Source organism: Eleutherodactylus coqui, unplaced genomic scaffold (assembly GCF_035609145.1).
Source record: "Eleutherodactylus coqui strain aEleCoq1 unplaced genomic scaffold, aEleCoq1.hap1 HAP1_SCAFFOLD_284, whole genome shotgun sequence".
In the NCBI taxonomy this organism is placed as follows: Eukaryota; Metazoa; Chordata; class Amphibia; order Anura; family Eleutherodactylidae; genus Eleutherodactylus; species Eleutherodactylus coqui.
Genome location: NW_027102553.1, coordinates 11,817 through 33,798, shown reverse-complemented (window position 1 = coordinate 33,798; position 21,982 = coordinate 11,817). Strand labels below are relative to the sequence as shown.

The window sequence follows — 21,982 nt, the reverse complement described above, 5'->3', positions numbered from 1 at the left end:
AGCACTCCACGCGGGCTGAGATACACGCTCCACGTGGGATGGGCAGTATTCGTCCATGAAGATCCAGGCCAACGTTTAGAGATGGAGCAACACTCGGGGAGCAAAGAACTCCAACGAACGGACGCCTACTTTACAAGGATGTATTGCTTTATTCAATGCATGGACACAGAAACAGTTCAACCGCTCGATTACAGACCGCAGTCAATACAGTAAAGAAAGAAATGTGTCTGTTTAATGTAAACTTGCATGGAGCTCGTTTGTCAGCCACTGACTGACTGAATGCTGAAACGTGGTCTGACGTTACATGCACCACCAGGGATAAGGCCTTGCCTATAAGCATTCCCCAGCTGGCAAAAACCGAACCTCCCTGCCTATTCCTCACCATGGAAGAACGGAACCTACCTTTTTTTTAAAAAAAGAAAGCCACAGCAGCAGCCAACTCGATTTTGGTAGGCCGCTGTCTCCCCCTTGTGTGCTGCATAAAAAATGCACTCCACTAAAAATAGCAATGATCCACGAAATAGAGCGTATGGAGAGAATGAGGCTTCCAGATGAGCCGTCAGGCTATGATAAATTGTATCACACCTGGGCGATATGGATAGATGCCCGGAGCTCACCCCTATTTACCAAGTGGTTACAGACAGGGACATGTGAGTAACACGTTTAAACCACAATCGTAAAGAGAAACAACAATTCCGGAGCCCGCCCCCCCCCCCCTTTTTGTTTTATTTTTTCTTTCTCCCGTGTCATAGATACCTACCCCCCCCTTACCCTCCCCTCATTCCCCTGTTTGTAGACCTTATAAAATATCACAGACAAACATGATATAGTTCAACTCGAAATTGATTTATTAAGTTTCATTGTCAAAGTTAATTTTACATTGCTTTGAGATAAGGCAAAAGTTTCCCCCCCTCCATGAAACCAATAAAACCTATATTGAATAAAATAAAAATGATGCAGTTACCGGTAGTTCTGCAGCTTCTTGGTGGAAATAAAGACCATCTCCCGTCTCCCAGCTGCAGCAGAGACTGACTGAAATGGCTGCCAAGCCCGGTATTAATGCTTCTAAATTGATGACATCACAAAGGAGTGACATCGTCAGCCTTCCAAACACCTGGCTCAATTGCATACAGTATGTATGTATGTATGCATGTATGTGAGTGAGTCTATCTATCTATCTATCTATCTATCTATCTATCTATCTATTATTAATTATGTAGAATATAGATATGGATTATTTCTAAATTACAGATTTTGTAGATATAGATTAAAGATAGATTTAAGATTGTGTGTGTGTGTGTGTGTGTGTGTGTGTGTGTGTGTGTGTGTGTGTGTGTGTGTGTGTGTGTATATATAATGTATATATGTAAAAAAAAATATAAAATCTGTAGTTATGTATGTATGTATGTATGGCGGGCGGGCAAAAAAGGCCTGCTGTATGTTTTTAAGTTCTTCGGATGACCATGCCGCTCTAATATTCTCCTTACTAGGGTCTACTAATGCTGGCCCAGGGGAAGGCAATAAAGCCCTATGGGGCCGAAGCCAATTTCCCTTATTTTAGGTTAAAAGTTTCCATCCGTCCCCACTGGAAATGCGGCCGGCCGAAGAGATCCCTCCAACCGACCGACCGACGCACCTTCAGAGACAAACTAGTGCTTGCTTCTAGTGTCATCGCCGGCTTAACCATCCTTTGTAGGGAGCTGACGAGTCCTGCAGTAGCAGCAGCAGCAGGCTCTGCAAGCCTAGGATGCGTGAGCACGGTGCAAGAGGAAGGACTGAGGGTGTGAGGCTGGGCGCGGTTGAGAAGGCGTGGGGCGGGGCTATGGAAAGTTTTAATAGCTCTCCCAGCTGCCTGGGTGCATTGTGGGTGCGCCCAGAGTGCTGGCTGAGCGTGTTGCCTCAAGCCTTGGAAGTGGAGTTGGGCGGGCCGGGCTACAGGTGAAACCCATTTCGGGTTATCGCTTCTCGGCCTTTTGGCTAAGATCAAGTGTAGTATCTGTTCTTATCAGTTTAATATCTGATACGTCCCCTATCTGGGGACCATATATTAAATGGATTTTTAGAACAGGGAGCTGGAAAAAGAGCTTGCTCTGTCCACTCCACGCATTGACCTGGTATTGCAGTACCTCCAGGACCGGTGCACCCCCTTTCCTACAGCAGTTTCCAAAAGCAGAAAAACAAAACCGACGAGCAAGAGGTGCAGCGCAGCTGTGGCGGCGGCTGCTGCTACCACCCAAGCACTTTGATTGACACTCAGCCCGTCTGCTCGCAACATTGTATCCACTGAGCAGCTGCGTCTGCCAGAGTGTGCACAGCACAGGTACAACTGGAAGCAAAACACACACACACACACACACCAGTTCATATGGCAGCCGCACTCTATAGTTCGTACCTACCGCTGCGCTAATAGCCAAGTTGGAAACATCGGGCAGGCACAGCGTATCCTGGCAGCCTGCGTCTGTATGCTCCACGTATTCGGGTCATGGGTGTATGTGCAGGGGGCCCGGAGCCCTAGGGGGCCCATAAAGTCTCTCTTCCCCACATTGTAAACCAATGCTATCAATGACGCTTTATAGTTTGGGGGCCCAGTTCCAGACTTTGTACTGGGGCCCTGGGGCCCCGCAGCTTCAAGTTACACCTCCGGATCAGGATAATGCTAGGCCATTCCAACCAGCCTGTGTGTGTGACCTGCAGTCGCTGGTAGTCGAAAAGCGGCCGGCCCCGGATGCGCGCTTCAGAGTGGACAGACAGCAGCGGACCCCCAATCACACAGGCCCAAGGCTTGCTATGTAGCACGGAATACCTCATTGGACTGCAGCACTCCACGCGGGCTGAGATACACGCTCCACGTGGGATGGGCAGTATTCGTCCATGAAGATCCAGGCCAACGTTTAGAGATGGAGCAACACTCGGGGAGCAAAGAACTCCAACGAACGGACGCCTACTTTACAAGGATGTATTGCTTTATTCAATGCATGGACACAGAAACAGTTCAACCGCTCGATTACAGACCGCAGTCAATACAGTAAAGAAAGAAATGTGTCTGTTTAATGTAAACTTGCATGGAGCTCGTTTGTCAGCCACTGACTGACTGAATGCTGAAACGTGGTCTGACGTTACATGCACCACCAGGGATAAGGCCTTGCCTATAAGCATTCCCCAGCTGGCAAAAACCGAACCTCCCTGCCTATTCCTCACCATGGAAGAACGGAACCTACCTTTTTTTTAAAAAAAGAAAGCCACAGCAGCAGCCAACTCGATTTTGGTAGGCCGCTGTCTCCCCCTTGTGTGCTGCATAAAAAATGCACTCCACTAAAAATAGCAATGATCCACGAAATAGAGCGTATGGAGAGAATGAGGCTTCCAGATGAGCCGTCAGGCTATGATAAATTGTATCACACCTGGGCGATATGGATAGATGCCCGGAGCTCACCCCTATTTACCAAGTGGTTACAGACAGGGACATGTGAGTAACACGTTTAAACCACAATCGTAAAGAGAAACAACAATTCCGGAGCCCGCCCCCCCCCCCCTTTTTGTTTTATTTTTTCTTTCTCCCGTGTCATAGATACCTACCCCCCCCTTACCCTCCCCTCATTCCCCTGTTTGTAGACCTTATAAAATATCACAGACAAACATGATATAGTTCAACTCGAAATTGATTTATTAAGTTTCATTGTCAAAGTTAATTTTACATTGCTTTGAGATAAGGCAAAAGTTTCCCCCCCTCCATGAAACCAATAAAACCTATATTGAATAAAATAAAAATGATGCAGTTACCGGTAGTTCTGCAGCTTCTTGGTGGAAATAAAGACCATCTCCCGTCTCCCAGCTGCAGCAGAGACTGACTGAAATGGCTGCCAAGCCCGGTATTAATGCTTCTAAATTGATGACATCACAAAGGAGTGACATCGTCAGCCTTCCAAACACCTGGCTCAATTGCATACAGTATGTATGTATGTATGCATGTATGTGAGTGAGTCTATCTATCTATCTATCTATCTATCTATCTATCTATCTATTATTAATTATGTAGAATATAGATATGGATTATTTCTAAATTACAGATTTTGTAGATATAGATTAAAGATAGATTTAAGATTGTGTGTGTGTGTGTGTGTGTGTGTGTGTGTGTGTGTGTGTGTGTGTGTGTGTGTGTGTGTATATATAATGTATATATGTAAAAAAAAATATAAAATCTGTAGTTATGTATGTATGTATGTATGGCGGGCGGGCAAAAAAGGCCTGCTGTATGTTTTTAAGTTCTTCGGATGACCATGCCGCTCTAATATTCTCCTTACTAGGGTCTACTAATGCTGGCCCAGGGGAAGGCAATAAAGCCCTATGGGGCCGAAGCCAATTTCCCTTATTTTAGGTTAAAAGTTTCCATCCGTCCCCACTGGAAATGCGGCCGGCCGAAGAGATCCCTCCAACCGACCGACCGACGCACCTTCAGAGACAAACTAGTGCTTGCTTCTAGTGTCATCGCCGGCTTAACCATCCTTTGTAGGGAGCTGACGAGTCCTGCAGTAGCAGCAGCAGCAGGCTCTGCAAGCCTAGGATGCGTGAGCACGGTGCAAGAGGAAGGACTGAGGGTGTGAGGCTGGGCGCGGTTGAGAAGGCGTGGGGCGGGGCTATGGAAAGTTTTAATAGCTCTCCCAGCTGCCTGGGTGCATTGTGGGTGCGCCCAGAGTGCTGGCTGAGCGTGTTGCCTCAAGCCTTGGAAGTGGAGTTGGGCGGGCCGGGCTACAGGTGAAACCCATTTCGGGTTATCGCTTCTCGGCCTTTTGGCTAAGATCAAGTGTAGTATCTGTTCTTATCAGTTTAATATCTGATACGTCCCCTATCTGGGGACCATATATTAAATGGATTTTTAGAACAGGGAGCTGGAAAAAGAGCTTGCTCTGTCCACTCCACGCATTGACCTGGTATTGCAGTACCTCCAGGACCGGTGCACCCCCTTTCCTACAGCAGTTTCCAAAAGCAGAAAAACAAAACCGACGAGCAAGAGGTGCAGCGCAGCTGTGGCGGCGGCTGCTGCTACCACCCAAGCACTTTGATTGACACTCAGCCCGTCTGCTCGCAACATTGTATCCACTGAGCAGCTGCGTCTGCCAGAGTGTGCACAGCACAGGTACAACTGGAAGCAAAACACACACACACACACACACCAGTTCATATGGCAGCCGCACTCTATAGTTCGTACCTACCGCTGCGCTAATAGCCAAGTTGGAAACATCGGGCAGGCACAGCGTATCCTGGCAGCCTGCGTCTGTATGCTCCACGTATTCGGGTCATGGGTGTATGTGCAGGGGGCCCGGAGCCCTAGGGGGCCCATAAAGTCTCTCTTCCCCACATTGTAAACCAATGCTATCAATGACGCTTTATAGTTTGGGGGCCCAGTTCCAGACTTTGTACTGGGGCCCCGCAGCTTCAAGTTACACCTCCGGATCAGGATAATGCTAGGCCATTCCAACCAGCCTGTGTGTGTGACCTGCAGTCGCTGGTAGTCGAAAAGCGGCCGGCCCCGGATGCGCGCTTCAGAGTGGACAGACAGCAGCGGACCCCCAATCACACAGGCCCAAGGCTTGCTATGTAGCACGGAATACCTCATTGGACTGCAGCACTCCACGCGGGCTGAGATACACGCTCCACGTGGGATGGGCAGTATTCGTCCATGAAGATCCAGGCCAACGTTTAGAGATGGAGCAACACTCGGGGAGCAAAGAACTCCAACGAACGGACGCCTACTTTACAAGGATGTATTGCTTTATTCAATGCATGGACACAGAAACAGTTCAACCGCTCGATTACAGACCGCAGTCAATACAGTAAAGAAAGAAATGTGTCTGTTTAATGTAAACTTGCATGGAGCTCGTTTGTCAGCCACTGACTGACTGAATGCTGAAACGTGGTCTGACGTTACATGCACCACCAGGGATAAGGCCTTGCCTATAAGCATTCCCCAGCTGGCAAAAACCGAACCTCCCTGCCTATTCCTCACCATGGAAGAACGGAACCTACCTTTTTTTTAAAAAAAGAAAGCCACAGCAGCAGCCAACTCGATTTTGGTAGGCCGCTGTCTCCCCCTTGTGTGCTGCATAAAAAATGCACTCCACTAAAAATAGCAATGATCCACGAAATAGAGCGTATGGAGAGAATGAGGCTTCCAGATGAGCCGTCAGGCTATGATAAATTGTATCACACCTGGGCGATATGGATAGATGCCCGGAGCTCACCCCTATTTACCAAGTGGTTACAGACAGGGACATGTGAGTAACACGTTTAAACCACAATCGTAAAGAGAAACAACAATTCCGGAGCCCGCCCCCCCCCCCCTTTTTGTTTTATTTTTTCTTTCTCCCGTGTCATAGATACCTACCCCCCCCTTACCCTCCCCTCATTCCCCTGTTTGTAGACCTTATAAAATATCACAGACAAACATGATATAGTTCAACTCGAAATTGATTTATTAAGTTTCATTGTCAAAGTTAATTTTACATTGCTTTGAGATAAGGCAAAAGTTTCCCCCCCTCCATGAAACCAATAAAACCTATATTGAATAAAATAAAAATGATGCAGTTACCGGTAGTTCTGCAGCTTCTTGGTGGAAATAAAGACCATCTCCCGTCTCCCAGCTGCAGCAGAGACTGACTGAAATGGCTGCCAAGCCCGGTATTAATGCTTCTAAATTGATGACATCACAAAGGAGTGACATCGTCAGCCTTCCAAACACCTGGCTCAATTGCATACAGTATGTATGTATGTATGCATGTATGTGAGTGAGTCTATCTATCTATCTATCTATCTATCTATCTATCTATCTATCTATTAATTATGTAGAATATAGATATGGATTATTTCTAAATTACAGATTTTGTAGATATAGATTAAAGATAGATTTAAGATTGTGTGTGTGTGTGTGTGTGTGTGTGTGTGTGTGTGTGTGTGTGTGTGTGTGTGTGTGTGTATATATAATGTATATATGTAAAAAAAAATATAAAATCTGTAGTTATGTATGTATGTATGTATGGCGGGCGGGCAAAAAAGGCCTGCTGTATGTTTTTAAGTTCTTCGGATGACCATGCCGCTCTAATATTCTCCTTACTAGGGTCTACTAATGCTGGCCCAGGGGAAGGCAATAAAGCCCTATGGGGCCGAAGCCAATTTCCCTTATTTTAGGTTAAAAGTTTCCATCCGTCCCCACTGGAAATGCGGCCGGCCGAAGAGATCCCTCCAACCGACCGACCGACGCACCTTCAGAGACAAACTAGTGCTTGCTTCTAGTGTCATCGCCGGCTTAACCATCCTTTGTAGGGAGCTGACGAGTCCTGCAGTAGCAGCAGCAGCAGGCTCTGCAAGCCTAGGATGCGTGAGCACGGTGCAAGAGGAAGGACTGAGGGTGTGAGGCTGGGCGCGGTTGAGAAGGCGTGGGGCGGGGCTATGGAAAGTTTTAATAGCTCTCCCAGCTGCCTGGGTGCATTGTGGGTGCGCCCAGAGTGCTGGCTGAGCGTGTTGCCTCAAGCCTTGGAAGTGGAGTTGGGCGGGCCGGGCTACAGGTGAAACCCATTTCGGGTTATCGCTTCTCGGCCTTTTGGCTAAGATCAAGTGTAGTATCTGTTCTTATCAGTTTAATATCTGATACGTCCCCTATCTGGGGACCATATATTAAATGGATTTTTAGAACAGGGAGCTGGAAAAAGAGCTTGCTCTGTCCACTCCACGCATTGACCTGGTATTGCAGTACCTCCAGGACCGGTGCACCCCCTTTCCTACAGCAGTTTCCAAAAGCAGAAAAACAAAACCGACGAGCAAGAGGTGCAGCGCAGCTGTGGCGGCGGCTGCTGCTACCACCCAAGCACTTTGATTGACACTCAGCCCGTCTGCTCGCAACATTGTATCCACTGAGCAGCTGCGTCTGCCAGAGTGTGCACAGCACAGGTACAACTGGAAGCAAAACACACACACACACACACACCAGTTCATATGGCAGCCGCACTCTATAGTTCGTACCTACCGCTGCGCTAATAGCCAAGTTGGAAACATCGGGCAGGCACAGCGTATCCTGGCAGCCTGCGTCTGTATGCTCCACGTATTCGGGTCATGGGTGTATGTGCAGGGGGCCCGGAGCCCTAGGGGGCCCATAAAGTCTCTCTTCCCCACATTGTAAACCAATGCTATCAATGACGCTTTATAGTTTGGGGGCCCAGTTCCAGACTTTGTACTGGGGCCCCGCAGCTTCAAGTTACACCTCCGGATCAGGATAATGCTAGGCCATTCCAACCAGCCTGTGTGTGTGACCTGCAGTCGCTGGTAGTCGAAAAGCGGCCGGCCCCGGATGCGCGCTTCAGAGTGGACAGACAGCAGCGGACCCCCAATCACACAGGCCCAAGGCTTGCTATGTAGCACGGAATACCTCATTGGACTGCAGCACTCCACGCGGGCTGAGATACACGCTCCACGTGGGATGGGCAGTATTCGTCCATGAAGATCCAGGCCAACGTTTAGAGATGGAGCAACACTCGGGGAGCAAAGAACTCCAACGAACGGACGCCTACTTTACAAGGATGTATTGCTTTATTCAATGCATGGACACAGAAACAGTTCAACCGCTCGATTACAGACCGCAGTCAATACAGTAAAGAAAGAAATGTGTCTGTTTAATGTAAACTTGCATGGAGCTCGTTTGTCAGCCACTGACTGACTGAATGCTGAAACGTGGTCTGACGTTACATGCACCACCAGGGATAAGGCCTTGCCTATAAGCATTCCCCAGCTGGCAAAAACCGAACCTCCCTGCCTATTCCTCACCATGGAAGAACGGAACCTACCTTTTTTTTAAAAAAAGAAAGCCACAGCAGCAGCCAACTCGATTTTGGTAGGCCGCTGTCTCCCCCTTGTGTGCTGCATAAAAAATGCACTCCACTAAAAATAGCAATGATCCACGAAATAGAGCGTATGGAGAGAATGAGGCTTCCAGATGAGCCGTCAGGCTATGATAAATTGTATCACACCTGGGCGATATGGATAGATGCCCGGAGCTCACCCCTATTTACCAAGTGGTTACAGACAGGGACATGTGAGTAACACGTTTAAACCACAATCGTAAAGAGAAACAACAATTCCGGAGCCCGCCCCCCCCCCCCTTTTTGTTTTATTTTTTCTTTCTCCCGTGTCATAGATACCTACCCCCCCCTTACCCTCCCCTCATTCCCCTGTTTGTAGACCTTATAAAATATCACAGACAAACATGATATAGTTCAACTCGAAATTGATTTATTAAGTTTCATTGTCAAAGTTAATTTTACATTGCTTTGAGATAAGGCAAAAGTTTCCCCCCCTCCATGAAACCAATAAAACCTATATTGAATAAAATAAAAATGATGCAGTTACCGGTAGTTCTGCAGCTTCTTGGTGGAAATAAAGACCATCTCCCGTCTCCCAGCTGCAGCAGAGACTGACTGAAATGGCTGCCAAGCCCGGTATTAATGCTTCTAAATTGATGACATCACAAAGGAGTGACATCGTCAGCCTTCCAAACACCTGGCTCAATTGCATACAGTATGTATGTATGTATGCATGTATGTGAGTGAGTCTATCTATCTATCTATCTATCTATCTATCTTTATTAATTATGTAGAATATAGATATGGATTATTTCTAAATTACAGATTTTGTAGATATAGATTAAAGATAGATTTAAGATTGTGTGTGTGTGTGTGTGTGTGTGTGTGTGTGTGTGTGTGTGTGTGTGTGTGTGTGTGTGTATATATAATGTATATATGTAAAAAAAAATATAAAATCTGTAGTTATGTATGTATGTATGTATGGCGGGCGGGCAAAAAAGGCCTGCTGTATGTTTTTAAGTTCTTCGGATGACCATGCCGCTCTAATATTCTCCTTACTAGGGTCTACTAATGCTGGCCCAGGGGAAGGCAATAAAGCCCTATGGGGCCGAAGCCAATTTCCCTTATTTTAGGTTAAAAGTTTCCATCCGTCCCCACTGGAAATGCGGCCGGCCGAAGAGATCCCTCCAACCGACCGACCGACGCACCTTCAGAGACAAACTAGTGCTTGCTTCTAGTGTCATCGCCGGCTTAACCATCCTTTGTAGGGAGCTGACGAGTCCTGCAGTAGCAGCAGCAGCAGGCTCTGCAAGCCTAGGATGCGTGAGCACGGTGCAAGAGGAAGGACTGAGGGTGTGAGGCTGGGCGCGGTTGAGAAGGCGTGGGGCGGGGCTATGGAAAGTTTTAATAGCTCTCCCAGCTGCCTGGGTGCATTGTGGGTGCGCCCAGAGTGCTGGCTGAGCGTGTTGCCTCAAGCCTTGGAAGTGGAGTTGGGCGGGCCGGGCTACAGGTGAAACCCATTTCGGGTTATCGCTTCTCGGCCTTTTGGCTAAGATCAAGTGTAGTATCTGTTCTTATCAGTTTAATATCTGATACGTCCCCTATCTGGGGACCATATATTAAATGGATTTTTAGAACAGGGAGCTGGAAAAAGAGCTTGCTCTGTCCACTCCACGCATTGACCTGGTATTGCAGTACCTCCAGGACCGGTGCACCCCCTTTCCTACAGCAGTTTCCAAAAGCAGAAAAACAAAACCGACGAGCAAGAGGTGCAGCGCAGCTGTGGCGGCGGCTGCTGCTACCACCCAAGCACTTTGATTGACACTCAGCCCGTCTGCTCGCAACATTGTATCCACTGAGCAGCTGCGTCTGCCAGAGTGTGCACAGCACAGGTACAACTGGAAGCAAAACACACACACACACACACACCAGTTCATATGGCAGCCGCACTCTATAGTTCGTACCTACCGCTGCGCTAATAGCCAAGTTGGAAACATCGGGCAGGCACAGCGTATCCTGGCAGCCTGCGTCTGTATGCTCCACGTATTCGGGTCATGGGTGTATGTGCAGGGGGCCCGGAGCCCTAGGGGGCCCATAAAGTCTCTCTTCCCCACATTGTAAACCAATGCTATCAATGACGCTTTATAGTTTGGGGGCCCAGTTCCAGACTTTGTACTGGGGCCCCGCAGCTTCAAGTTACACCTCCGGATCAGGATAATGCTAGGCCATTCCAACCAGCCTGTGTGTGTGACCTGCAGTCGCTGGTAGTCGAAAAGCGGCCGGCCCCGGATGCGCGCTTCAGAGTGGACAGACAGCAGCGGACCCCCAATCACACAGGCCCAAGGCTTGCTATGTAGCACGGAATACCTCATTGGACTGCAGCACTCCACGCGGGCTGAGATACACGCTCCACGTGGGATGGGCAGTATTCGTCCATGAAGATCCAGGCCAACGTTTAGAGATGGAGCAACACTCGGGGAGCAAAGAACTCCAACGAACGGACGCCTACTTTACAAGGATGTATTGCTTTATTCAATGCATGGACACAGAAACAGTTCAACCGCTCGATTACAGACCGCAGTCAATACAGTAAAGAAAGAAATGTGTCTGTTTAATGTAAACTTGCATGGAGCTCGTTTGTCAGCCACTGACTGACTGAATGCTGAAACGTGGTCTGACGTTACATGCACCACCAGGGATAAGGCCTTGCCTATAAGCATTCCCCAGCTGGCAAAAACCGAACCTCCCTGCCTATTCCTCACCATGGAAGAACGGAACCTACCTTTTTTTAAAAAAAAGAAAGCCACAGCAGCAGCCAACTCGATTTTGGTAGGCCGCTGTCTCCCCCTTGTGTGCTGCATAAAAAATGCACTCCACTAAAAATAGCAATGATCCACGAAATAGAGCGTATGGAGAGAATGAGGCTTCCAGATGAGCCGTCAGGCTATGATAAATTGTATCACACCTGGGCGATATGGATAGATGCCCGGAGCTCACCCCTATTTACCAAGTGGTTACAGACAGGGACATGTGAGTAACACGTTTAAACCACAATCGTAAAGAGAAACAACAATTCCGGAGCCCGCCCCCCCCCCCCTTTTTGTTTTATTTTTTCTTTCTCCCGTGTCATAGATACCTACCCCCCCCTTACCCTCCCCTCATTCCCCTGTTTGTAGACCTTATAAAATATCACAGACAAACATGATATAGTTCAACTCGAAATTGATTTATTAAGTTTCATTGTCAAAGTTAATTTTACATTGCTTTGAGATAAGGCAAAAGTTTCCCCCCCTCCATGAAACCAATAAAACCTATATTGAATAAAATAAAAATGATGCAGTTACCGGTAGTTCTGCAGCTTCTTGGTGGAAATAAAGACCATCTCCCGTCTCCCAGCTGCAGCAGAGACTGACTGAAATGGCTGCCAAGCCCGGTATTAATGCTTCTAAATTGATGACATCACAAAGGAGTGACATCGTCAGCCTTCCAAACACCTGGCTCAATTGCATACAGTATGTATGTATGTATGCATGTATGTGAGTGAGTCTATCTATCTATCTATCTATCTATCTATCTATCTATCTTTATTAATTATGTAGAATATAGATATGGATTATTTCTAAATTACAGATTTTGTAGATATAGATTAAAGATAGATTTAAGATTGTGTGTGTGTGTGTGTGTGTGTGTGTGTGTGTGTGTGTGTGTGTGTGTGTGTGTATATATAATGTATATATGTAAAAAAAAATATAAAATCTGTAGTTATGTATGTATGTATGTATGGCGGGCGGGCAAAAAAGGCCTGCTGTATGTTTTTAAGTTCTTCGGATGACCATGCCGCTCTAATATTCTCCTTACTAGGGTCTACTAATGCTGGCCCAGGGGAAGGCAATAAAGCCCTATGGGGCCGAAGCCAATTTCCCTTATTTTCAGAGACAAACTAGTGCTTGCTTCTAGTGTCATCGCCGGCTTAACCATCCTTTGTAGGGAGCTGACGAGTCCTGCAGTAGCAGCAGCAGCAGGCTCTGCAAGCCTAGGATGCGTGAGCACGGTGCAAGAGGAAGGACTGAGGGTGTGAGGCTGGGCGCGGTTGAGAAGGCGTGGGGCGGGGCTATGGAAAGTTTTAATAGCTCTCCCAGCTGCCTGGGTGCATTGTGGGTGCGCCCAGAGTGCTGGCTGAGCGTGTTGCCTCAAGCCTTGGAAGTGGAGTTGGGCGGGCCGGGCTACAGGTGAAACCCATTTCGGGTTATCGCTTCTCGGCCTTTTGGCTAAGATCAAGTGTAGTATCTGTTCTTATCAGTTTAATATCTGATACGTCCCCTATCTGGGGACCATATATTAAATGGATTTTTAGAACAGGGAGCTGGAAAAAGAGCTTGCTCTGTCCACTCCACGCATTGACCTGGTATTGCAGTACCTCCAGGACCGGTGCACCCCCTTTCCTACAGCAGTTTCCAAAAGCAGAAAAACAAAACCGACGAGCAAGAGGTGCAGCGCAGCTGTGGCGGCGGCTGCTGCTACCACCCAAGCACTTTGATTGACACTCAGCCCGTCTGCTCGCAACATTGTATCCACTGAGCAGCTGCGTCTGCCAGAGTGTGCACAGCACAGGTACAACTGGAAGCAAAACACACACACACACACACACACCAGTTCATATGGCAGCCGCACTCTATAGTTCGTACCTACCGCTGCGCTAATAGCCAAGTTGGAAACATCGGGCAGGCACAGCGTATCCTGGCAGCCTGCGTCTGTATGCTCCACGTATTCGGGTCATGGGTGTATGTGCAGGGGGCCCGGAGCCCTAGGGGGCCCATAAAGTCTCTCTTCCCCACATTGTAAACCAATGCTATCAATGACGCTTTATAGTTTGGGGGCCCAGTTCCAGACTTTGTACTGGGGCCCCGCAGCTTCAAGTTACACCTCCGGATCAGGATAATGCTAGGCCATTCCAACCAGCCTGTGTGTGTGACCTGCAGTCGCTGGTAGTCGAAAAGCGGCCGGCTAGTCGAAAAGCGGCCGGCCCCGGATGCGCGCTTCAGAGTGGACAGACAGCAGCGGACCCCCAATCACACAGGCCCAAGGCTTGCTATGTAGCACGGAATACCTCATTGGACTGCAGCACTCCACGCGGGCTGAGATACACGCTCCACGTGGGATGGGCAGTATTCGTCCATGAAGATCCAGGCCAACGTTTAGAGATGGAGCAACACTCGGGGAGCAAAGAACTCCAACGAACGGACGCCTACTTTACAAGGATGTATTGCTTTATTCAATGCATGGACACAGAAACAGTTCAACCGCTCGATTACAGACCGCAGTCAATACAGTAAAGAAAGAAATGTGTCTGTTTAATGTAAACTTGCATGGAGCTCGTTTGTCAGCCACTGACTGACTGAATGCTGAAACGTGGTCTGACGTTACATGCACCACCAGGGATAAGGCCTTGCCTATAAGCATTCCCCAGCTGGCAAAAACCGAACCTCCCTGCCTATTCCTCACCATGGAAGAACGGAACCTACCTTTTTTTTAAAAAAAGAAAGCCACAGCAGCAGCCAACTCGATTTTGGTAGGCCGCTGTCTCCCCCTTGTGTGCTGCATAAAAAATGCACTCCACTAAAAATAGCAATGATCCACGAAATAGAGCGTATGGAGAGAATGAGGCTTCCAGATGAGCCGTCAGGCTATGATAAATTGTATCACACCTGGGCGATATGGATAGATGCCCGGAGCTCACCCCTATTTACCAAGTGGTTACAGACAGGGACATGTGAGTAACACGTTTAAACCACAATCGTAAAGAGAAACAACAATTCCGGAGCCCGCCCCCCCCCCCCTTTTTGTTTTATTTTTTCTTTCTCCCGTGTCATAGATACCTACCCCCCCCTTACCCTCCCCTCATTCCCCTGTTTGTAGACCTTATAAAATATCACAGACAAACATGATATAGTTCAACTCGAAATTGATTTATTAAGTTTCATTGTCAAAGTTAATTTTACATTGCTTTGAGATAAGGCAAAAGTTTCCCCCCCTCCATGAAACCAATAAAACCTATATTGAATAAAATAAAAATGATGCAGTTACCGGTAGTTCTGCAGCTTCTTGGTGGAAATAAAGACCATCTCCCGTCTCCCAGCTGCAGCAGAGACTGACTGAAATGGCTGCCAAGCCCGGTATTAATGCTTCTAAATTGATGACATCACAAAGGAGTGACATCGTCAGCCTTCCAAACACCTGGCTCAATTGCATACAGTATGTATGTATGTATGCATGTATGTGAGTGAGTCTATCTATCTATCTATCTATCTATCTATCTATCTATCTATCTTTATTAATTATGTAGAATATAGATATGGATTATTTCTAAATTACAGATTTTGTAGATATAGATTAAAGATAGATTTAAGATTGTGTGTGTGTGTGTGTGTGTGTGTGTGTGTGTGTGTGTGTGTGTGTGTGTGTGTGTGTGTGTGTGTATATATAATGTATATATGTAAAAAAAAATATAAAATCTGTAGTTATGTATGTATGTATGTATGGCGGGCGGGCAAAAAAGGCCTGCTGTATGTTTTTAAGTTCTTCGGATGACCATGCCGCTCTAATATTCTCCTTACTAGGGTCTACTAATGCTGGCCCAGGGGAAGGCAATAAAGCCCTATGGGGCCGAAGCCAATTTCCCTTATTTTAGGTTAAAAGTTTCCATCCGTCCCCACTGGAAATGCGGCCGGCCGAAGAGATCCCTCCAACCGACCGACCGACGCACCTTCAGAGACAAACTAGTGCTTGCTTCTAGTGTCATCGCCGGCTTAACCATCCTTTGTAGGGAGCTGACGAGTCCTGCAGTAGCAGCAGCAGCAGGCTCTGCAAGCCTAGGATGCGTGAGCACGGTGCAAGAGGAAGGACTGAGGGTGTGAGGCTGGGCGCGGTTGAGAAGGCGTGGGGCGGGGCTATGGAAAGTTTTAATAGCTCTCCCAGCTGCCTGGGTGCATTGTGGGTGCGCCCAGAGTGCTGGCTGAGCGTGTTGCCTCAAGCCTTGGAAGTGGAGTTGGGCGGGCCGGGCTACAGGTGAAACCCATTTCGGGTTATCGCTTCTCGGCCTTTTGGCTAAGATCAAGTGTAGTATCTGTTCTTATCAGTTTAATATCTGATACGTCCCCTATCTGGGGACCATATATTAAATGGATTTTTAGAACAGGGAGCTGGAAAAAGAGCTTGCTCTGTCCACTCCACGCATTGACCTGGTATTGCAGTACCTCCAGGACCGGTGCACCCCCTTTCCTACAGCAGTTTCCAAAAGCAGAAAAACAAAACCGACGAGCAAGAGGTGCAGCGCAGCTGTGGCGGCGGCTGCTGCTACCACCCAAGCACTTTGATTGACACTCAGCCCGTCTGCTCGCAACATTGTATCCACTGAGCAGCTGCGTCTGCCAGAGTGTGCACAGCACAGGTACAACTTGGAAGCAAAACACACACACACACACACACCAGTTCATATGGCAGCCGCACTCTATAGTTCGTACCTACCGCTGCGCTAATAGCCAAGTTGGAAACATCGGGCAGGCACAGCGTATCCTGGCAGCCTGCGTCTGTATGCTCCACGTATTCGGGTCATGGGTGTATGTGCAGGGGGCCCGGAGCCCTAGGGGGCCCATAAAGTCTCTCTTCCCCACATTGTAAACCAATGCTATCAATGACGCTTTATAGTTTGGGGGCCCAGTTCCAGACTTTGTACTGGGGCCCCGCAGCTTCAAGTTACACCTCCGGATCAGGATAATGCTAGGCCATTCCAACCAGCCTGTGTGTGTGACCTGCAGTCGCTGGTAGTCGAAAAGCGGCCGGCCCCGGATGCGCGCTTCAGAGTGGACAGACAGCAGCGGACCCCCAATCACACAGGCCCAAGGCTTGCTATGTAGCACGGAATACCTCATTGGACTGCAGCACTCCACGCGGGCTGAGATACACGCTCCACGTGGGATGGGCAGTATTCGTCCATGAAGATCCAGGCCAACGTTTAGAGATGGAGCAACACTCGGGGAGCAAAGAACTCCAACGAACGGACGCCTACTTTACAAGGATGTATTGCTTTATTCAATGCATGGACACAGAAACAGTTCAACCGCTCGATTACAGACCGCAGTCAATACAGTAAAGAAAGAAATGTGTCTGTTTAATGTAAACTTGCATGGAGCTCGTTTGTCAGCCACTGACTGACTGAATGCTGAAACGTGGTCTGACGTTACATGCACCACCAGGGATAAGGCCTTGCCTATAAGCATTCCCCAGCTGGCAAAAACCGAACCTCCCTGCCTATTCCTCACCATGGAAGAACGGAACCTACCTTTTTTTTAAAAAAAGAAAGCCACAGCAGCAGCCAACTCGATTTTGGTAGGCCGCTGTCTCCCCCTTGTGTGCTGCATAAAAAATGCACTCCACTAAAAATAGCAATGATCCACGAAATAGAGCGTATGGAGAGAATGAGGCTTCCAGATGAGCCGTCAGGCTATGATAAATTGTATCACACCTGGGCGATATGGATAGATGCCCGGAGCTCACCCCTATTTACCAAGTGGTTACAGACAGGGACATGTGAGTAACACGTTTAAACCACAATCGTAAAGAGAAACAACAATTCCGGAGCCCGCCCCCCCCCCCCTTTTTGTTTTATTTTTTCTTTCTCCCGTGTCATAGATACCTACCCCCCCCTTACCCTCCCCTCATTCCCCTGTTTGTAGACCTTATAAAATATCACAGACAAACATGATATAGTTCAACTCGAAATTGATTTATTAAGTTTCATTGTCAAAGTTAATTTTACATTGCTTTGAGATAAGGCAAAAGTTTCCCCCCCTCCATGAAACCAATAAAACCTATATTGAATAAAATAAAAATGATGCAGTTACCGGTAGTTCTGCAGCTTCTTGGTGGAAATAAAGACCATCTCCCGTCTCCCAGCTGCAGCAGAGACTGACTGAAATGGCTGCCAAGCCCGGTATTAATGCTTCTAAATTGATGACATCACAAAGGAGTGACATCGTCAGCCTTCCAAACACCTGGCTCAATTGCATACAGTATGTATGTATGTATGCATGTATGTGAGTGAGTCTATCTATCTATCTATCTATCTATCTATCTATCTATCTATCTATTAATTATGTAGAATATAGATATGGATTATTTCTAAATTACAGATTTTGTAGATATAGATTAAAGATAGATTTAAGATTGTGTGTGTGTGTGTGTGTGTGTGTGTGTGTGTGTGTGTGTGTGTGTGTGTGTGTGTGTGTGTGTATATATAATGTATATATGTAAAAAAAAATATAAAATCTGTAGTTATGTATGTATGTATGTATGGCGGGCGGGCAAAAAAGGCCTGCTGTATGTTTTTAAGTTCTTCGGATGACCATGCCGCTCTAATATTCTCCTTACTAGGGTCTACTAATGCTGGCCCAGGGGAAGGCAATAAAGCCCTATGGGGCCGAAGCCAATTTCCCTTATTTTAGGTTAAAAGTTTCCATCCGTCCCCACTGGAAATGCGGCCGGCCGAAGAGATCCCTCCAACCGACCGACCGACGCACCTTCAGAGACAAACTAGTGCTTGCTTCTAGTGTCATCGCCGGCTTAACCATCCTTTGTAGGGAGCTGACGAGTCCTGCAGTAGCAGCAGCAGCAGGCTCTGCAAGCCTAGGATGCTGTGAGCACGGTGCAAGAGGAAGGACTGAGGGTGTGAGGCTGGGCGCGGTTGAGAAGGCGTGGGGCGGGGCTATGGAAAGTTTTAATAGCTCTCCCAGCTGCCTGGGTGCATTGTGGGTGCGCCCAGAGTGCTGGCTGAGCGTGTTGCCTCAAGCCTTGGAAGTGGAGTTGGGCGGGCCGGGCTACAGGTGAAACCCATTTCGGGTTATCGCTTCTCGGCCTTTTGGCTAAGATCAAGTGTAGTATCTGTTCTTATCAGTTTAATATCTGATACGTCCCCTATCTGGGGACCATATATTAAATGGATTTTTAGAACAGGGAGCTGGAAAAAGAGCTTGCTCTGTCCACTCCACGCATTGACCTGGTATTGCAGTACCTCCAGGACCGGTGCACCCCCTTTCCTACAGCAGTTTCCAAAAGCAGAAAAACAAAACCGACGAGCAAGAGGTGCAGCGCAGCTGTGGCGGCGGCTGCTGCTACCACCCAAGCACTTTGATTGACACTCAGCCCGTCTGCTCGCAACATTGTATCCACTGAGCAGCTGCGTCTGCCAGAGTGTGCACAGCACAGGTACAACTGGAAGCAAAACACACACACACACACACACCAGTTCATATGGCAGCCGCACTCTATAGTTCGTACCTACCGCTGCGCTAATAGCCAAGTTGGAAACATCGGGCAGGCACAGCGTATCCTGGCAGCCTGCGTCTGTATGCTCCACGTATTCGGGTCATGGGTGTATGTGCAGGGGGCCCGGAGCCCTAGGGGGCCCATAAAGTCTCTCTTCCCCACATTGTAAACCAATGCTATCAATGACGCTTTATAGTTTGGGGGCCCAGTTCCAGACTTTGTACTGGGGCCCCGCAGCTTCAAGTTACACCTCCGGATCAGGATAATGCTAGGCCATTCCAACCAGCCTGTGTGTGTGACCTGCAGTCGCTGGTAGTCGAAAAGCGGCCGGCCCCGGATGCGCGCTTCAGAGTGGACAGACAGCAGCGGACCCCCAATCACACAGGCCCAAGGCTTGCTATGTAGCACGGAATACCTCATTGGACTGCAGCACTCCACGCGGGCTGAGATACACGCTCCACGTGGGATGGGCAGTATTCGTCCATGAAGATCCAGGCCAACGTTTAGAGATGGAGCAACACTCGGGGAGCAAAGAACTCCAACGAACGGACGCCTACTTTACAAGGATGTATTGCTTTATTCAATGCATGGACACAGAAACAGTTCAACCGCTCGATTACAGACCGCAGTCAATACAGTAAAGAAAGAAATGTGTCTGTTTAATGTAAACTTGCATGGAGCTCGTTTGTCAGCCACTGACTGACTGAATGCTGAAACGTGGTCTGACGTTACATGCACCACCAGGGATAAGGCCTTGCCTATAAGCATTCCCCAGCTGGCAAAAACCGAACCTCCCTGCCTATTCCTCACCATGGAAGAACGGAACCTACCTTTTTTTTAAAAAAAGAAAGCCACAGCAGCAGCCAACTCGATTTTGGTAGGCCGCTGTCTCCCCCTTGTGTGCTGCATAAAAAATGCACTCCACTAAAAATAGCAATGATCCACGAAATAGAGCGTATGGAGAGAATGAGGCTTCCAGATGAGCCGTCAGGCTATGATAAATTGTATCACACCTGGGCGATATGGATAGATGCCCGGAGCTCACCCCTATTTACCAAGTGGTTACAGACAGGGACATGTGAGTAACACGTTTAAACCACAATCGTAAAGAGAAACAACAATTCCGGAGCCCGCCCCCCCCCCCCTTTTTGTTTTATTTTTTCTTTCTCCCGTGTCATAGATACCTACCCCCCCCTTACCCTCCCCTCATTCCCCTGTTTGTAGACCTTATAAAATATCACAGACAAACATGATATAGTTCAACTCGAAATTGATTTATTAAGTTTCATTGTCAAAGTTAATTTTACATTGCTTTGAGATAAGGCAAAAGTTTCCCCCCCTCCATGAAACCAATAAAACCTATATTGAATAAAATAAAAATGATGCAGTTACCGGTAGTTCTGCAGCTTCTTGGTGGAAATAAAGACCATCTCCCGTCTCCCAGCTGCAGCAGAGACTGACTGAAATGGCTGCCAAGCCCGGTATTAATGCTTCTAAATTGATGACATCACAAAGGAGTGACATCGTCAGCCTTCCAAACACCTGGCTCAATTGCATACAGTATGTATGTATGTATGCATGTATGTGAGTGAGTCTATCTATCTATCTATCTATCTATCTATCTATCTATCTATCTATTAATTATGTAGAATATAGATATGGATTATTTCTAAATTACAGATTTTGTAGATATAGATTAAAGATAGATTTAAGATTGTGTGTGTGTGTGTGTGTGTGTGTGTGTTGTGTGTGTGTGTGTGTGTGTGTGTGTGTGTGTGTATATATAATGTATATATGTAAAAAAAAATATAAAATCTGTAGTTATGTATGTATGTATGTATGGCGGGCGGGCAAAAAAGGCCTGCTGTATGTTTTTAAGTTCTTCGGATGACCATGCCGCTCTAATATTCTCCTTACTAGGGTCTACTAATGCTGGCCCAGGGGAAGGCAATAAAGCCCTATGGGGCCGAAGCCAATTTCCCTTATTTTAGGTTAAAAGTTTCCATCCGTCCCCACTGGAAATGCGGCCGGCCGAAGAGATCCCTCCAACCGACCGACCGACGCACCTTCAGAGACAAACTAGTGCTTGCTTCTAGTGTCATCGCCGGCTTAACCATCCTTTGTAGGGAGCTGACGAGTCCTGCAGTAGCAGCAGCAGCAGGCTCTGCAAGCCTAGGATGCGTGAGCACGGTGCAAGAGGAAGGACTGAGGGTGTGAGGCTGGGCGCGGTTGAGAAGGCGTGGGGCGGGGCTATGGAAAGTTTTAATAGCTCTCCCAGCTGCCTGGGTGCATTGTGGGTGCGCCCAGAGTGCTGGCTGAGCGTGTTGCCTCAAGCCTTGGAAGTGGAGTTGGGCGGGCCGGGCTACAGGTGAAACCCATTTCGGGTTATCGCTTCTCGGCCTTTTGGCTAAGATCAAGTGTAGTATCTGTTCTTATCAGTTTAATATCTGATACGTCCCCTATCTGGGGACCATATATTAAATGGATTTTTAGAACAGGGAGCTGGAAAAAGAGCTTGCTCTGTCCACTCCACGCATTGACCTGGTATTGCAGTACCTCCAGGACCGGTGCACCCCCTTTCCTACAGCAGTTTCCAAAAGCAGAAAAACAAAACCGACGAGCAAGAGGTGCAGCGCAGCTGTGGCGGCGGCTGCTGCTACCACCCAAGCACTTTGATTGACACTCAGCCCGTCTGCTCGCAACATTGTATCCACTGAGCAGCTGCGTCTGCCAGAGTGTGCACAGCACAGGTACAACTGGAAGCAAAACACACACACACACACACACCAGTTCATATGGCAGCCGCACTCTATAGT

At 47.8% G+C, this 21,982-nt stretch overlaps 8 non-coding genes across 8 annotated transcripts; all 8 read left to right on the top strand.

The window, feature by feature from the left end:
- Nucleotides 1-1,957: 1,957 nt before the first annotated feature.
- On the top strand, nucleotides 1,958-2,148 carry LOC136604755 (U2 spliceosomal RNA). The gene has a single exon (XR_010789856.1). It is a non-coding gene; the product is annotated as a U2 spliceosomal RNA (small nuclear RNA).
- A 2,623-nt stretch (nucleotides 2,149-4,771) lies between these two features.
- On the top strand, nucleotides 4,772-4,962 carry LOC136604754 (U2 spliceosomal RNA). Its single transcript, XR_010789855.1, has one exon. It is a non-coding gene; the product is annotated as a U2 spliceosomal RNA (small nuclear RNA).
- Nucleotides 4,963-7,578: 2,616 nt separating this feature from the next.
- On the top strand, nucleotides 7,579-7,769 carry LOC136604753 (U2 spliceosomal RNA). The gene has a single exon (XR_010789854.1). It is a non-coding gene; the product is annotated as a U2 spliceosomal RNA (small nuclear RNA).
- Nucleotides 7,770-10,375: 2,606 nt separating this feature from the next.
- LOC136604752 (U2 spliceosomal RNA) lies at nucleotides 10,376-10,566 on the top strand. The gene has a single exon (XR_010789853.1). It is a non-coding gene; the product is annotated as a U2 spliceosomal RNA (small nuclear RNA).
- Nucleotides 10,567-13,094: 2,528 nt separating this feature from the next.
- LOC136604751 (U2 spliceosomal RNA) lies at nucleotides 13,095-13,285 on the top strand. Its single transcript, XR_010789852.1, has one exon. It is a non-coding gene; the product is annotated as a U2 spliceosomal RNA (small nuclear RNA).
- A 2,645-nt stretch (nucleotides 13,286-15,930) lies between these two features.
- Nucleotides 15,931-16,121, top strand: LOC136604749 (U2 spliceosomal RNA). Its single transcript, XR_010789851.1, has one exon. It is a non-coding gene; the product is annotated as a U2 spliceosomal RNA (small nuclear RNA).
- Nucleotides 16,122-18,743: 2,622 nt separating this feature from the next.
- LOC136604797 (U2 spliceosomal RNA) lies at nucleotides 18,744-18,934 on the top strand. The gene has a single exon (XR_010789894.1). It is a non-coding gene; the product is annotated as a U2 spliceosomal RNA (small nuclear RNA).
- A 2,619-nt stretch (nucleotides 18,935-21,553) lies between these two features.
- LOC136604785 (U2 spliceosomal RNA) lies at nucleotides 21,554-21,744 on the top strand. The gene has a single exon (XR_010789883.1). It is a non-coding gene; the product is annotated as a U2 spliceosomal RNA (small nuclear RNA).
- Nucleotides 21,745-21,982: the final 238 nt, after the last annotated feature.